The 12,912-nt window shown below is 63.3% G+C and overlaps 1 protein-coding gene across 3 annotated transcripts in view; it reads right to left on the bottom strand.

Moving 5' to 3' along the window:
• Positions 1 to 12,912, bottom strand: part of JAKMIP1 (janus kinase and microtubule interacting protein 1) — a 143,031-nt gene that overhangs the window by 117,383 nt on the left and 12,736 nt on the right. The window lies entirely within an intron of this gene.

The raw sequence follows: 12,912 nt of genomic DNA, 5'->3' as shown, positions 1-12,912 counted from the left end.
GATCCTGTCACTCCTCTGCTGAGCCCGGGACGCGAGGACTGTCACACTGACACAGGAACACGGGTGCTCACGGCAGCCGAAAAACGGAAACCACCCAAGTGTTCATCGGCCACAGCAAAGAAGCAAGGCGTGGGATGATGAATGTGTATTTTGTGGAATATCATACAGCCATCAAAAAGAACAAAGTCCTGATCTACACTACAATGTGGGTGAACTCTGATCGCATTTAGCCACATGAAGAAAGCCAGTTACCAAAGCTGACGCGTGAAATGATCCATTTGTGTTAACCGTCTGGGGTAGGGAAAGCCAGGGGGACAGAAAGTGAGTGAGGTTTTCAGGAGAAGGAAGAGGGGGTGGCTGCTAGTCGGTGAGGGTTGGGATTAGACAGCAGTGGGGGCACGCAGAGAATGCACACAGGTGCACCGGCACGGGTGGAGGGCGGGCCCACGGCTGGTCTCACGGTGAACTGCTTACTGAAGCTGTTTCTACAGACAGACACATATGTACTAGGGTGGACAGCGCTCCCCAAAACCACGCCCTTCCCGGCTGCTCCAACCGCGCCATTACTTGGAAACAGTTTCTGCAGATGAGGCCACGCTGGGACAGGGCAGACCTGTGTCCTTCTAAGAGGGGACAGAGACACACAGAGGGCGGCGGGCCACGTGCCCACGGAGGCAGAGGTTGGCGTGACACCCCACAGGCCGAGGAACCCTGGACCACCAACCACCACCAGCCGCTGGAAGAGAGGGGAAGAGGACTGCCCCGAGCCCTCGGAGGGCGCACGGCCCAGCCAGCACCCAGGCCTGACTGCGGGGCTCCGGGGCTGGAGAAGCACGCTGCTGCCGGCAGCCACCTGGCCTGCAGCACGTGGTCTCAGCGGCCTCAGCACACCCAACGTGTGCGTGTGCGCGTGTGTGCACACATGTCTATGACTCGCTTTCACACCGACTCTCACCTGTCAGGAGAATCAGCCACACACAAAGCCTCGAGGCTGACAGGAGCCAAGTCCTCGCCCGAGCCCGCCATGGGCAGCGTGGCCATTCAGGGACACAGACATTCAGCCACGGCCTCAGAGCGCAGCCTTGGGGGCGGGGCAGCTCATGTAAGCTCTGTGTGCTCTCCGATGGGGGCCCCGTAACAAAATCACCCATCAGCGCGTCCAGCAAGGCAGGGCTATGGCTTCCCTGCCCCGCTTCACAGAGGAAGAAGGAGCCCGGAGAAGCTGCCCCAGGGACCAGCGGCCCCGCGGCCCTGCAGGAAGCACGGGTGGGTGGCCTTCCAGTCTCCCTGACTACAAAGGGAGGCTAGGAGTGAGGGGCGGGAAGAACCGCTCCAGAGCGGCTGCAATGAGAATCATCTAGAAACCGAAAATTCTCCCTGCAGGCTCCACCCATCCCAGTAACTGGGGCTCAGGTGGGAGGCAGGCCTGGCATTGTTTAAGCCCCACAGCTGACCCCAACGGACCGCCAACGCTGTGGCCCTCCATTCTGGGCACCTCCATTCCAGGTGTGGCATCACGTGGAAGCTGGTCAGAAATACAGGACTTCCAGCCGGCGCCGCGGCTCAGTAGGCTAATCCTCCGCCTAGCGGCGCCGGCACACCAGGTTCTAGTCCCGGTCGGGGCGCCGGATTCTGTCCCGGTTGCCCCTCTTCCAGGCCAGCCCTCTGCTGTGGCCAGGGAGTGCAGTGGAGGATGGCCCAGGTGCTTGGGCCCTGCACCCCATGGGAGACCAGGAAAAGCACCTGGCTCCTGGCTCCTGCCATCGGATCAGCGCGGTGCGCCGGCCGCAGCGCGCCGGCCGCAGCGGCCATTGGAGGGTGAACCAACGGCAAAGGAAGACCTTTCTCTCTGTCTCTCTCTCTCACTGTCCACTCTGCCTGTCAAAAAAAAAAAAAAAAAAAAAAAAAAAAAAAAAGAAATACAGGACTTCCAGCCCAACCCAGACTCACTGAACCTGAACCCAGGGCGGCCCAGCGGTCGGTGGTGACCGGACACAGGTTCACTGTGAGAACGGCGCGTCTGCAGGCCGGCCACTCAAAGTGGGCGTGCAGCCCAGCAGCCCAGCGCCCCGGCACCCGGGACGAAGCAGGGCTCAGGCTCACCCGGACCCCCTGAGTCACCGCCAATCACAGCAGGGACAAGACCAGAGTCCTACTAAAGACGATGCGCGCTGCTCACAGCCACTCCAAGGGCAAGGCCGGGGCCACATGTGCCTGGCTCCGAGAGTCCCGCAGGGCCCAAGGGGAATGGGGAATAGGACGTGAGGTGGTACAGGGTGTGATTCTCGGACCACCTGGCAAGCTTGCAGACGCAACATGGGCGTCAGGGCTGAACCACAACCCCAGCAGGCACAGTGTGGCCCCTGCCGCTCGAGCCTCACCCGGATTACAGGGCTGGCACAACAGGTGCACAGACACACCCTGGAGCGTTTTAATTCTAAGTCTCACTGCTGCCACCATCACCACCATCACCATCCCCTCCCCCACCCTCCACCACCACCAGCACCCCTTCCTCCCATTCTCACCACCCTCACCATCACCACCACCAACCGCATCACCCTCCTCACCTGACCGCCACCCTCCTTCCCACCACCACCATCACACCACATCAGCCTGGATAAAGAAAGGCAAGGAGAAACGGAAGACGCTCCGGAGCCGCTGGAACACGGCCCTGCGCAGTGGAGACAGACTCCCTTTGTCACGGATACTGCCGACTCAACCTCAAAGACAACCTGGAGCCAGCGCCGCGGCTCACTAGGCTAATCCTCCACCTAGTGGCACCAGCACACCGGGTTCTAGTCCCAGTCAGGGCACCAGATTCTGTCCCGGTTGCCCCTCTTCCAGGCCAGCTCTCTGCTGTGGCCAGGGAGTGCAGTGGAGGATGGCCCAAGTGCTTGGGCCCTGCACCCCATGGGAGACCAGGAGAAGCACCTGGCTCCTGCCTTCGGATCAGCGCAATGCGCCGGCCGCGGCGGCCATTGGAGGCTGAACCAATGGCAAAAAGGAAGACCTTTCTCTCTGTCTCTCTCTGTCACTGTCCACTCTGCCTGTCAGAAAAAAAAAAAAAAAAAAGGCCGACCTGGACCAGGAGGCCCTGAGGGCAGGACTGCGCACAGAGCTCTACCTGTGCGGCCAGGGCCTCGCCCGGAGCCAGCTAGGTGGCCAGCTGGGTCACTTCCACACCGAGCTCGCGGCTGTGCTGAGTGGGGATGAGGCTTGCTCCCTATCTGGCCATGTGCGCATTCTCACGAAGCCACACAGACACGCAGCAGCCAAGCACTACCGATACTTACCGTTAACAAGCAACAACAGACAGAAAAACGGTCCCCCACTTCCCTCCCCAGGCTCCCCGGAAGACGCCGATGGCTCTTCACGCCTCGCAGGAACGCCCAGCCCCACTCTCGTCCCGCAGGTCACACCTCCAAAACATCAGTGTCACACTTCCCACGGCCAGCACGCGGCCATCACACCGACCGGGCCCCTCCGACAGGGCAGGAGAGCTCGGGGACGCGGCTCCGAGTGAAGCCTGCTCCTCCCACTACCTGCGAGCTCTGGCCAAGAGCCAGCCCCACAGCTGTCCATCTGCTGAACGGTGACCTGCCCCACGGACTGACCAGACAACCCGCACACGACACTAGCCAATCTGAGCTGCAGGAAACAAGCGCCCTACTGACGAGCGACCTGAGCCAGGCTCTCGTCTGCAGCCCCGGCCTTTGTGCCTCCAAGACCCCCCGCCAGGCTGGCATCTTCTGGGCCCTGGGTGGGAAGGAGAAGCCAGCTCCGACTCCATCCATACAGCGGCCCGTCAGCCCAGCCAGCACGGCACACATGCCAGGGTACAACCAGCCAGGCCACAGGACCCGGGGGCAGCAGTGACCACGTCTGCCTCGGTGACCCTCAGTCCCCAGACGCACAGGGCCCTAGGACTCCGCTCCCAGGGACTGGAAGACTCATTACAAGAACAAGAAGGTTTCTCTTACCTGCCGGAATCTGCTCCTGTGGCCTCCTCACCCAGGACGCGCCCACGCGGGCTGTGCATCTCCTGGGTGCCTCAGGAGTGCAGACGGGGACGCGGGAACAGCCGCCACCCTGTCACTCAAGAGCTGCAGCGGAGGGGGCTAACAAGATGGCACCAGGTAAGGTCAGCACTCAGACCCTGGGGGCTTCCTGGAGGAGGTGATCCCCCAGCTGAGCCCTCCAGGAGGCTAAACAATGAAATGAAGAAAAAGCCAGCCCTCTGGGATATCCACCCGTCTCTGGCTATACCCCGGGGAGGAGGGTGGAGCCTGGGAGAGGGGGTGACATCTACCAATTTCTTTATTCTCTTCTGTGTTCGAACAGTCACAATAACAAATACAACTCCAGTGACTTCAAAGGCGATCAAACTTTAGGAAAAATGTAGGAGGGGAACAATGACTTCCGGAGGAAAACTGGGCGAGGCCACAGACCCTGAAGATGCAGCGGCACTCAACAAATCCACAGGAGGCTACACTTCAAGCTGACGCTCCTGCGTGGCCCGCGAACGATGCCAGAAACCTCCAAACGGCCCTCGGCAGAAGAAAGCGTCCCACCCCTGCATGGAGGGAGGAGTACCTCTGCCGAATGCCTTTGTTTCCAAACTGGCTCCCCAGAGGCCGCCCAGAATGGAACCAGGGGGTGAGCAACTGTCTCCACCTCAAGGCGACGGCACCAGAGGGAGGGAGAGGGGCACACGGCAGCAACGCCCCGAGACGCCGCCGCCACCAGGAGCCCGTCTTCAAAAACTTCTCATTTTGCAGGGGCTCAAAACCCACAGAGAACTTGCAAGACCAGTGAGTACAGTGAACTCCGGGCCACCTCCACCTGGCTCCACCAGCGGCTGGCGCTGTCCTCTCTCTACAGAGCCGTGTTCCTATAAATAGCCGTCTATTTTCACGAACGTTTGAAGGTAACTTGCAGGCATCACTACACCTGACCCTACACACTGTGGCTTTTATCTCCTAGACCAACGGCACCGCAAAATCCTGTCGACGATCGGAACCAGAAATCTGACCGCTGCTGTGGCTCATCATTCAAATGTCACCGACTGTCACGATGAGGGCCTAAAAATACCAAAACCTCACTCTTCTTGACGCGGGCCTCAGAGCACTTCTTAGAGTGCGAGTGTGCACACGGGGACTTCAGAAAGTTCATGGAAAAGGCCACGATGAGTTTGTTTGGGCACAAGAAGCTGGAAAGCCACGCGTGGATTTTTAGGACACACTTTCCACAGGCGTCATGGAGGCCTCCCGGAGATGCTCTGAACCCCGAACTTCCCGGACACCGTGACGTGGAAGAGTAAAAGGTGTCCGGCAAAGAACAACCCGTGACGAGTAGCGAGGCGGGAGCCTGGGCGCAGGGATGGGGTTAAACCCCCCGGCTGAAGGCAAGGCTGGTTTGGGTTCCGTGTGTAGGAAATGGGAAGCCACACGCCCTGGGCCTGACGGCCCCTCTGCCCTCGGGAGCTGCCCAAGGTGCAGAGAGCAGGGGACCCGGCCGTGCACCTGTCAAGCTACTGGGCCACTGCTGATGGGCCTTCTCCTGGCCAGGGCCCCAGCTCTGCCCCGAATGTTCCGGAGCAGCAAAGCCTGCTCCCGGGTTACCCCCCACCCCTGCAAGTACTCCCAGGAGCAGGAAGCTCCACCCCCGGAACAGGACCAGCAGCACCCAGCTTCCTCTGTCCCCCTACTCTGTTCTGCCACCACCCACTTCCTCAGCCTCTGCCCTATCCACGCAGCCCCACCTCCCCTTCCACCGCGCCACCCGGATCCACGCAGAGCTCTGAGCCTGTGTCCCTACATCATGGCCGTGCCCACTGCCCTTCTGAGAATCAAGACAGTAAAACCTATGCACAGACCACGCCGGCTCTCCTACCGCCTCAAGGGTAAAACCCAAACTCCTGGCCCCTCCTCAGCCGGCCCCACCTTCCAGTCCAAGGTCCCCTCCCCTGCCAGAGTGACCAACGTTAGGGAACAGCAACAGTGACGGGGCGGGGAGTGGGGGGCTCTCTCTGGGGGACCGCTGAGCAGAACCTGCCCAAAGTCACACATTCATGTGTGACAGCTCCACGACACAGCTAAGTGAGCCCAAACGCGCCTTCCTCTGGCGTGAACAAGTCAAATGTGTAGTCAACACCGACCGTCTCCACCCAAGCGCTGCTCCTGGACACAGCCTGAGAGGGCGGGCGCCACAGCGGTGGCACAAAGCCTGGGGCCGGACGTCCCCTTTTGCTTCCTGCACACTTCCCTCACTTTGGTGAAGAGCTCCAGGTGTCCCCAGCCGCCGGGCTGGAGTTCAGCACAGCGGCTAGGCTGCCGCTGGCAATGCCCACAGCCCACATCAACGCCACTGGGTTCGAGTCCCAGCTCTGCTCCGATGCCAGCCTCCTGCTGGTGCACATCCTGGGGGCAGCAGGTGACGGTCAGGTCCCTGGGTCCCTGCCACCCGGGGAGGAGACCAGACGGAGCCCCCGGCTCCTGGCTCCGGCCTGGCCAGCTCCAGCTGTTGAGGACATTAAGGGAGTGAATGAGCTCTCCCTCTCCCTCTCCCCCCTCTCCCTCTCCCTCCTCTCCCTCTCCCTCCTCTCCCTCTCCCTCCTCTCCCTCCTCTCCCTCTCCCTCTCCCTCTCCCTCTCCCTCTCCCTCTCCCTCCCTCCCTCTCTCTCTCTCTCTCTCTCTCTCCCTTTCAAACAAGTGCAAGTTTAAATGTCCACAGTGGCAATCGCGTCGAGTCAGCAGTTCCTAAGTGGCCACGAGTCCCCCAAGCCTCGAGCCTGCCATTCTCCCTAACACACTCTGCACGGTGACGAAGCCGGGACCCGACCCCAGCCAAGGACTCCGCCCAGCGAGGCCGGCTCCCGGTTCCAGAGCTGCACCGGCCCGCCCGCAGCCACAGCAGGCCTGCCGACCCCGGGCTCTCTGCACCTGGGCGGGACTGGGGCTTCAGGCCTCCATCGTGTTTTCCCGGTGAAGGCCACGGCTGCCTGAGGTTCCAGCAACAGCCGGCCCTTGGCGCTCAGGGTCGTTCCTAGGAAGAACCTGGCCCGCGCCAAGCCCTGTGCCAGAGCACCTATTCTAGATCAGTCCGCAGGTACCTCTCCCCTTGCCTCGGCTCCCCAGCACCTACGGTCGGCACAGCACCGGATGCCAGACGCCAGCCCCTGCACACTCCCCCGTACACCCTCCCTTCAGAGGGCACCGCTCGCTGAGGCTGCCGGGTGACGGTCACCAGCACCACGACCACTGAGAACCTGCTACACTTCCGGTGCGACTCCGCACTGACGGCTCAGAGATGGACAAGACAGCGCGGGGTGCGACGGGGGAAGCCCTGACCTCGGCTCTGGGCACAGGAGGGAGCGTGGACAGGCTTCGCTGACAAGGAAGAGGACAGAGACCGGCGCGGACCTGCTGCTCCAGGGCCATCATGGAGGGCTGCCTGGAGGGGGCGTCCTGGAGCCACAGAGACGGCGCGGGCCGTGTCCTGTCCGGCAGGGGATGCGAGAACTGAGTTGAGCCACGGCCGACCAGAGGGGACGAGGCAGCGTTCCCAAGGCTCAGGTTCAGCCCTGAGGTCCACCTCTTCACCACGAGCTTACTGTTCCCACCACGGGGCACAGGAGGCAGCGCTACCCCCGTCACTCAGAGACACAAGCGGGGAAACTGAGGCAGGCGGCGCCGGGCGATGCGTCCCAGGCGCCGCTGACCTCGGAGCTGTGGGGCAGCAGGGCTCCCTTCATGGCACCCCCGCCCCGCAGCGCTGGCGGCCTGGCTGTCCGGACGGTGACCCCCGCCTGGGCCCCCCCACTAGGGCAGCTCAGGGTGGGGCAGAGGGCCCGGCGGGCAGTCTGCCCAAAGGGGAAGGCATCTGCAGACAGTGCAGAGGCCCGAGAGGGACACACGGGACGTGGGGGCAGAGCCCGGCCCAGTCCCCACCCCGCTCTCCCCTCGTCCTGGGTGGGCCTCGGAGAACCATCCCCACCGGCCCGCCCCTCACCGCCGAGCCAGACCCCCGCCCCAATCCCAGCGCCACCTCCGCGAGACCCTCACCGAGTCCCGACCCGCGTGCGCCCGAGGCTGTGCTGAGCGCGGGCACCCCGTGGGCGCCAGGCACAGCAGCCCCGACACCAGACCTGGGCCCGGCCCCACCCCTGACAAGTCTCCTCAGCACCAAAGCCAACGCTCCTAATCCCACCCCCCACTTCCGGGAGCGCCGGCCCCACTTCCGGCTGCCGCCTGGTAGCCAGCCTGACTCCTCCCCTTCCGCTTCCTGTGCTGCCTAGCCACGCCCCCACAGCCATCCAGGGCCTCGACGGTGAGGTGGGGAGATGGCGCGCGCACAGGCAGAAGCCCCGTGGGCATTCACTCCCGCCCCTCTGCAGCTTCCCCTGGCCGTTATCCCAGCCTCGTGTCTGGTCGCTTCCCCAGAGAGGCCCATGCTGGCCGCACCCCCATCTGCGGCCCACAGAGCTTGCACCCCTCGGCCCAGGGCGCACCGGCTCGCGGCTTCGTGACCCATGGCCGCCCCGCACCGGGGCCATGCTCAGGGCCGGCAGTCGGAGACTGCGGAGTCCACGACGCCTTCCCGGCTGCGTTCGGGGCCCCACGGTGCTTGTCCAGCGCTTCCTCCGCCGTCTAGGGAAGTCTCGTGCTGCAGCGCCCAGCAGGCTGGACCCTGCCCGGGCCTCGCTCCCGGTGCCACTTTCCCTCACCCAGCGCCCGAGACACTCTCCGAGGACGGCTGAAGCCTGCTCTTGGCTTCCTTCTTCCTTCTCGCCTGCAGGGGCTTGGAGAGGAGGCGCCCCGGGGGCTGGGCAAACCGCTGAGGCCGACCGCACGGCCAGGGCAGGAAGGCACCGACAGCCTGCAACCTGCACGGGTGCTACCAGCAAGGCCGCACGAACCCAGGCCGCTCGCCCCTACACACACACCCAGCTCTGCTGCAAGGGGGGACCCTGCCCTTGTGCCGGCCAGAGAACAGGGGAAAGCCACAGTAGCCCAGTGGGGTGGGGGAGGGTCTCTTGGGGCGTCACTCGGGCCCCCAGGCCCCAAAGCAGCCTGAAGGATGAGCTGCCCCTTCTCCGGGCCTCCGCTACGCCCAGCAGCAGGCGGGGCTCAGCTCATCTCAGCCCCGCCTCAAGGCTTCCCTGGGAGAAGAGGTCAGCAGTATTACTTCCGGTTGACGTACAAGCCAACAGGTTCCCAATGGTGAGGTCGCTTGCCCAGGAGCTGCGGCAGCTAAGTGGGTGAGCCAGGACTTGAACCCAGGTCTGTCTGATGCTAAGGCCAATTGCTAGCCGCTCAGAGAGCCACGCCTGCTCTGTGTTCCACCCCCAGGACCACGCCACGCCCAGCACGTTCTTAGAAGGCACCGGAGAACACTCTCGGGCTGGACAGGGGCTCCTTCCAGCACACCACGCCTGTGAGAACAAAGCACACGGATAGGAAGGCAAATGCCACGGGATCAGCCCCAACGCTCCCGTAAAACTGGTTCCCCTGCAAACACCAACAACTCCTGACACAGCTGCTACTGCAACACAGGCGGAACCCACACACCATCCTCACCCAAGGGAGGCGGGAGTTACCAGGTCCAGGAGGACGCGCCGACGCTGCCCTGGGACACCGTGCGTGTGCACAGGCGCTGAGCAGACGGAAGCTCTGGCGACAGGGGCCGGTCCCTGTGCTGTGGGGATGACGCACCGTGACAGCGTGCACACCTCAGAATGCAGTACAAGTCCACCACTGCACACCAAATCCCAGCGACAGTCACGGCTCGTCTGTCTCGCTGTCGGCCAGGGACCGCCCTAAGCCCTCCAAATTCGCGGATTTTCTGGAGCCCTGTGATGCGTGCGTTCTGGTCGCCCCATTTAGCGCCCAAGGCGGGAAGCAGTGAAGCAGCTTGGGCGTGAGAACCCAGTTAGCCGGCGAGTCCAGCCTTAGTGTCCGTGTCCTTGCCTGCTCTAGGCGCCAGCCCTGCCTGAGGGTGGCCGGCGCGTCAGGTAAGGAGCTAAGCCCTGGCCACGCCACGTTTGGAGGGGTCGGGGAGATGACCGCTCCTTCCCCGTGGTGAAAGACCCCGGTGCTCACAAGTTCCTGGAGAAGTGAGTTATTGTACAGGAAGACAGCTCAGCGTCAAGTGGGAAAGGACTCGCTGAAGTGTCCCCATTGGAACGCAACCCCTTTGTGCCTCTGCCGAGACGTGTCACCAGGGTGCCACGAAACCACACTGCCAAAAACAAGCAGCCGGCGACTTCCTGTGCTCGCCACATCTGGCCTGTGGCAGCCTCCCTAGGCTGGCGGCTCCCAGGCAGCTCCCTTGCCCACGGAGCTCTGTGCGAACAGAGTGGTGGGTGGAGGGGATGCAGAGTCCACGCGTGCCGCACCTTCTCTCAGGAAGGCAGCCCCAGAAAGGGGGCAGGGGGAGACCAGGGGCCCCAAGGGGAACATTACAGACGGGCGCTCAGGGGTGGGTGCGCCTACTGCCCGGTCACTACCTGGCTGCTCACCCCAGGTGCCTGTCGGGTTCCCGTGGGCTCGGTAGGGTAGGGAGAAGGTCAAGGATGGACGTAGCAGATGCGGACTGCCCAGGGCTGGGTGTGCTGATGGCTCCCCACACCCTCAAGGGGCTCCCAGTGGAATCAGAAAAACGCTGCCACAAGCCCAGGTGACAACTGGGAGGCCAGGAGCTGCGGAGGCCAGCGTGGTGAGGGAGGGGACGTCTCAAGGGAGCCCTGGCAATGGTGAAGTCAGGACACACAGACAGAGGAACAGGGCCAAGGCAGAGTGGCCTTGAGCAGAGAGGCTGCACTCACTCACTCAGGGCCCAGCAGCACCCTGGTGCCTGCCCCGTGCTGGGCACAGGGGCCTCAGATCTCGGTCTCACGCAGAGCCCCAGCCAGCAGGGAGGAAGGAGCCACACCAGAGAGTGACGGGCAGATGCAGGAGGCACCTGCCCTGCCTGGGGGTGGGGGCAGGGTGGGAGGTGGGAGGTGAGCCTGAGCCACGGCTGGAGGCGGTGAGGAAGGGCCTGGCAAGCGCTGGGACATAGTCCTTGTCTCCAGCTGAGTGTCTGTTTCCCCCACTCACAGGGAGGACCCTACCCCACAGCATGAAGGCCGTGGAGAACCAGGCCGAGGAGTGACAGCCTCCCAATAGGATTCGTGACCCAAGAGGAAGACACACGCCAGAGCCCCCTCCCACTCTCCCGCCACCGCACAGGGACGCAGCAAGAAGGCGGCCACCTGTAACCCGGAAGGGAGCCCTCATCAGGAGCCCCGACCTCAAACGCCCGCCTCAGAGGCACAGGGAGTGAAGTCCTGTTGTCCACGCCCCTGGGCTCTGGGCCTGTTGTAGCAGCCAAAGCTGGCGCGGACAGTGGAGGACAAAGGGCTTGTGCTTCATCCTGCGCACAGAGCCCAGAGTGGAGTGACACGGCCAGCCGTGAGCTCTAGAAAGCTGCACCTGCCCTGGTATGACTGTGCCCTCCTCAGAACAGCCCGAGAGAGCAGACGGGGCCTCCGGGCGCTCCTGCACGGGCCCCAAGACTGCAAAGTCTGCTCCCCAGAATCAGAGCAAGACGTGCCCCGGCTGCAACCGCAGCTCGACCGCAGCCCTCGGCTCAGCCGGCGACGGCCCTGGAGGCTCCAACGTCTCAGCGAGAGGACACCTGGGGGATGAGACAGAACAGGGAGCCAGATGTGGCACTCGGGGGCTGGGGCCTGGCTTTCAGACCGCACCCGTGGAGCCCTGGTACCCCTTGAAGACACGTGGGGTGGCGGTCCAGGCTCTGGAGCCACAAATGTTTATCTTGTTGTCCCAGACATAGTAGTTTTGAACTGCAGACACTGAACCAACTCAGGCAAGCTGCACACCACGATACCTCTCCGGGTTGCCTCCGCAGGGACCCGGGCTGCCAGGGGAACGCTGGGCTTCGTGCAGGCCCTGGGGTACAGCCAACGTCAGTGTGAATGCGACCCCAAAAACTCAGGTATTAGAAACTGAATGCCCCAATCCATGTGTTGATGGTGCCCAGAGGTCATGAGGGCGAGGCCCCAGCACGGCACCCCGGCTCTACGCAGAGAGGAGAGCGCGGTGCTGGCCCGCCGCCCGCCCTCCCGCGGCGTCCCATGCAGCACGCGGCCCTCACCGATGCCAGCCCCGCACTCTTCGAAGTCCTAGGCCCCGGCGCTCGGATACAAGAACACCTCTGTTCTCTGCCAGCCACAGTCTCGGGGTTTGGCTCTCGCAACAGAGAGCAGACACAGCCTCTCCCGTCCTCCCCAGCGGAAGGGGTCCTGAGACCACCAGGCAAGCGGCTCATGGACATGCCACAGGTGCACACGGGGCTCGCGCCGCCTAACAACGCCCCCACAACAAGGCGGCCAGCGCAGGAGGCGGCGGCTGTGCAGCCTGCGGGGAACCCCCAGGTTTTCTAAGTTAATGTCGTGAAGCAGCGCTGGGCTCTCACTGGCTGACTGTCACATCCGTCGCCGTCTTGGTCTCCATACGGCCGCCCGCAGGGTGGCTTCATGGGTAAAAAAATGGTTTGTTGATTTTGAAAACACTTCACTTTGCAGAGGGGGGAACAGACCCAAAACTGTTCTGTGGGTCCCGTCCCCGCCCAGTGGGCAGCAGCCAGGCACCTGTCACACAGCAGGCACCCCCCAAATGCCCTGGGTGGGCAGGACCCCATGAGGCAGCACAGCTGTTAACAGCGGGTGCCCCCCTTCCTGCTTTCCAGAAGCAAGGCAGCCCCTCCCCCATCACAAGCCGGAAAGCAGAGAACGTGGGGAGACAGCGGTGCCCTCCTCCTTCCACAAGACAATAGGGAAGCCATGCACACCCCTCCCCTGAGCAGTCAGGTGCCCCCCGCCCCCACGTGCACCTGTAAACTCAGCAA

This window comes from Oryctolagus cuniculus, chromosome 2 (genome assembly GCF_051225735.1).
Source record: "Oryctolagus cuniculus isolate XC-2025 breed Fujian yellow rabbit chromosome 2, ASM5122573v1, whole genome shotgun sequence".
Lineage (NCBI taxonomy): Eukaryota > Metazoa > Chordata > Mammalia > Lagomorpha > Leporidae > Oryctolagus > Oryctolagus cuniculus.
The sequence above is the reverse complement of the archived record's forward strand: the minus strand, read 5'-3'. Positions and strand labels throughout refer to the sequence as shown.